The sequence below is a fragment of the Cannabis sativa genome, chromosome 4 (genome assembly GCF_029168945.1).
Source record: "Cannabis sativa cultivar Pink pepper isolate KNU-18-1 chromosome 4, ASM2916894v1, whole genome shotgun sequence".
NCBI classification, from domain to species: domain Eukaryota; kingdom Viridiplantae; phylum Streptophyta; class Magnoliopsida; order Rosales; family Cannabaceae; genus Cannabis; species Cannabis sativa.
In genome coordinates, this window is record NC_083604.1 from 74,808,853 (window position 1) to 74,813,635 (window position 4,783).

Sequence of the window (4,783 nt, forward strand, 5' to 3'; positions counted from 1 at the left end):
ATATATATATATATATAAATATATATGTTGAATTTCTTCATATATTATCAATATAAGTTGTGGGTTTTGGTTCATAGTTCTGAGAAATATCTTTTCTTTTTGAATGATGTGTTTAAAAATATTCTTTATTTTTAATAATGTTTTAATCATGGGTTTTGGTTCATAGTTGATGTAATGTTTTTTTAAAAATCTATATATATTTTCGATGTATAATAGTTGTTTTAGAATCTTTTACCATTTCAACATTCAAAAATTAAATTAATTAATTAATAAATAAGAATGTTGTTGAATCTGAAGCTAAACTGAACATATCAAAAATCGAAAGAGGTTAATTCATAGTATTAGTTAGGAATATTTTTATGATTTTTGTAATTACGGTTGTGAATTTTCAAAATATAAATATATTAAGGTGAATTGTTGACGATGATCAGAGAATCTTACATGTATTATTATTTTTAATTAGCAGTAACTAATTTTATGGAATAAAAAATGTTTTTCTTTTTATAATAATTGCCAATTGTAATCGAAGTTAATTCTTCATACATACATCGGTTAATTATGAATTATATATTTGTTGGAGAATATTTCGATACATATTGATGAGGAAAGATGGTTATATAACAACCACAAACAAAAAAATATAAATAAATGTATAAACCAAGATTAATATGAGAACTTTTGAAAGAAGAGAATATATTATAACAAAGAAGTGAAATAAACAACTCTCAACAACTTTTGTTCTCATCAAGTTTATATTTTCTTCATGACAAAAATATTAGGAAATTTTATATAGAAATGTTTCAAATGATATAAAGCCATACACATGCTCAGCCTAACGCCCTACCTACGGATGAGCATATTGCCAACACAATCTAATCCACTAAATGTACATTAAGCTTTCGTTTGATTATTAAGCTCTCGTTTGATTAATAAAACAGAAATGGAAATGAGAATATGAATAAGAATAAAATAAAACAATATTTTATTTTATTTATAGTTGTTTTATAGTTTATTTGTAGTTGTGGTGAGGTTGACTTCTAGTTTTTTTTTTAGTAAATTTTTGTTATTTTTTATTGAGAAAAGAGTATTTTTATAATAAAAATTTTAAGATGTAAAATTATAAATAAAATAAAATTAGAAAAAAAGAGTATTTTTAAAAATTTCTCCAATCCTTAATTTGTAGATGAAGACAAAAGCTAAATAAACATTTAACCAAAAAAAAAAACACTTGATTAAAAGAAAAGAGATTTATCAAGATTAGATGTAACTTCAAATTGAATAAATAAAGATAAACTTTTATTAAGATTCATGTAGAGGTAAAAAAAAACACAAAAAACCAACCCGGTATTTAAAATGTCAAATACTAATTTCAAATTAGACTTTTCAAATAAAATTTATAGTTTCTTTTGGTGCATTCTGTTAAAATTACTTACTTTTCTTTATTCTTTTAATTGAAAAAAGTGAATGTTTATTGAAAAATATATTATTTTAATTTATTCAAACAGGCTCTTTTTAATCATTGTCTATTTTGTATCTTTCATCAATGTTACTTTTTGTTAGATTATGAAAATACTATAAGAATTTATTAGTAATTTATAAAATATGTGAAAGTTTATAAATATGTAATTGTTAAATAGTAGTCCTCTTTTAGACAAGACAAATCTCTTAAAATGTACTCTTTGAGTCAGTGTCAAACTCCAATTGAATCAAAATTCTCTTTTTTTCATTTCATATTTCACAATAGCTACACAATTACATATTTATAGACTTTCATACCCTTTACAAATTACTAATAAGCTCTTATAGTATTTTCATAGTCTAACACTATATTATTTTTTTTCAAAATAAAAACAAAACAAAAGTAGTAAACAAACACATTTTATTTTTGTGGTTTACAAAATTTAAAAACCAAAACTTTACATGATGCATCATTTGTTTAAAGTCCTGAACTAATCAACCTGTTTAATACATGTAAGGTAGAAAAATTATGTATAACACATTACCTAGTAATACTTTATATGTAACACAATCCATTTTATATAACAATATCAAAATAAAAGTTTTAGATGGTAAATAAGTTGTCACATTTTAATTTTTATATATATATATGATAATCACATTATATTATTATAATTAATTTATTTTCTCAATATTTAACTATTTTATTATTATTTTATCATTTAATATTTGAGCATAGATTTTGGTTGTTACATGATTATGAGTTAAGGATTATAAATCTTTTCAGATAAAATAACTTGTCAAAAATACTAAAACTACAAAAGCTACAAAAGACCAAATTTTGTCATACTTATCATCCATTCTTATTTCTTAGATCATACTTATAGACATATATAGATAAATGGGCTTTGATCTGTCCAATTCTCCATCTGGAAATGGGCCTAACCCAAATGCAAGGTGTTGCCACTAGCAAGATGGGTATATAATAGAAGAGAATGTAAGAAAACGTAACAGTGTAACTCTTGGGCAGCTGGGTTAGGGTCTTTGTTGGGGAGTTCCGAGTTTTATTGGGATAAGTTTAGAAATAACCTTTTTTTTTTAATCTATTAATTAAAAATATTCTTATATTATATTTTATTAAAATGTAACTACTTTTATGAGTGGGTTGTCAAATATACCCTCACTTTCTATTTAAATCTAGTACATAATTTATATTAACTTAAGGAGTATAACAGGATATTATTTATAAAAATGGGTATATCTTAAAGAATATGAAAATAAAGGTAAAAATTAAAATAAAAAAAAAATAGATATACAATGTAATTTTTCCTTTTATTTGCACCTAATAAACACTCTATTTTAATAAATTTTATTTCATATAAAATACTAAAAATTTTATTGTGCACCCCCTAAAAATAGTACATCTATGCATCCATATTCAAGATAATTTTTAGTCTATTTTTTTATAGTCATGTACGTTATAATTATTTAAGATATCCTGTAAAATTGTGAAAATTTTAAAAAAATTTAACACGCGGAATACAAGGTTAAAACAGTTAACAGTCTATTACACGCGTGTAAAATAAACTGTTTTAATACTATTTTTTATATTGTAAATTATTACGAATTATTCAAATTTTCGCAAGCTATTTTAAATTACTATGATGTGAAAAAAATGAACTAAAGAAATAATAGGGGATGCATTGTTGCACCTTTATTTAGGAAGTGCATCGTAAACACCTTAAAATATATATTTTTGGGTGATTTTAGAATGCACCCTCTTAAAAGGAATGTACTAATGCACCCTCTACTTGTTTTGGCATCCAGAAGAATTTTCTAGTCTAATTTCTTTTCATATTCATGTATGTTATAATTATTTAAGATATCCTACAAAATTTTGAAAAATTTGGAATAATTTATAATATAGAAAATAATATTCAAACAGTCTATTTTACACACGTATAAAATAAAATAGTCTCGCGTGCAACACACTGTTTGAATACAGTTTTCGACTATTAAACTTTTCTAAATTTCTTAAAATTTGACAGAATATTTTAGATAACTATAATGAAAAAAAAAAATTGACTAAAAAATTATTTGTATCGATAAGTGTGCATTATAGAATACCAAGGGCTCGTTTGGAACGCCGTATTAGGTCGTATTGTATTGTATTATATTGAATTGTATTTTATGCAATATTTTTATGTAAAACTGGTAATAACTTTTATGGACACCTAAATATATAATATTTTAGTATAAATTAAAATTTAAGTATTATATAAAAATATAATGTATAATCCAATTCAATATACTACGACCTAATAATACGGCGTTCTAAACGAGCCCCAAAAGAAGTAAATAATACATTAATACTAAAAGTGTATAATCACCCTAAAATTAATAAAACAAAACATTAATATCCAGAATTGAAAAACTTTACTTTAAAAAAAAATTAGACTTTATTATAGAAGTTTCCCTTTCGAGAAACCTCTCCAAAAATAGGCGTATGCCACTAATTGCGGCGAACACACGGTATTCTTTAGTAAAAGGCGAAAGAATAGTTCGCTTTGTGTTCACCGCGTGACTGCGTGGTTTGGTAGGGCTCAAGTCTTGAAGCCTTATAGTAGCTGTGTTTCTTGGTTAATTTATCTGTTTCCGATGTGGGATTTTTTCACAAAAGCCTTACTACACAGCAACATCACCATCAGACCATCCATATTACAAAATGAAATTAAACGAAAATTAACAAAATTCCATCAATTATTTGGATTTACTACGAAACAAAAAATACTCATAAAGCAAAATTTTATATTAGCGATATGATGAAGATGAAACTTGTACTTCTTATTTGAATTTGGTCAACAAACATTTTACACTTTCATTAAGATCGGTTCCTCTACAAATATATATATATTTCAAAATTACTGCATTTACTTTAAACAAATGCCCAATTTTTTTTTTTCTATGGTTCAAACAATGTCCGAGCTGATTCTTTTTGTCATTTCGAATGTGTTTTGCAGAATAATTATTTCTTTTAATTATTTTGCATAATAATCTTCTTTTAGTATTTTTTTTCAAAAAAATATATTATCTTTCACACAGATAATGTGTTTGAACACAATAATATTAAATGACCTATTTTCACCTATTGAAGTTCTTATTTTTTTGAAAATAATCTTAAAAAGTGACTACTTAATAGTTATATTTTTATTGTAACTATTATACAAGGTCGGTCTTGGGCATAGGCTGGCCAAGTATGCACTTAAGACCCACTCACTTTAGGGGCCTAAATCAAAAAATTACCTTTTTGAAAATATACATATTT

At 24.2% G+C, this 4,783-nt stretch overlaps 1 non-coding gene across 1 annotated transcript; it reads right to left on the minus strand.

Moving 5' to 3' along the window:
- Nucleotides 1-3,927: 3,927 nt before the first annotated feature.
- Nucleotides 3,928-4,044, minus strand: LOC115715487 (U5 spliceosomal RNA). Its single transcript, XR_004011356.2, has one exon. It is a non-coding gene; the product is annotated as a U5 spliceosomal RNA (small nuclear RNA).
- Nucleotides 4,045-4,783: the final 739 nt, after the last annotated feature.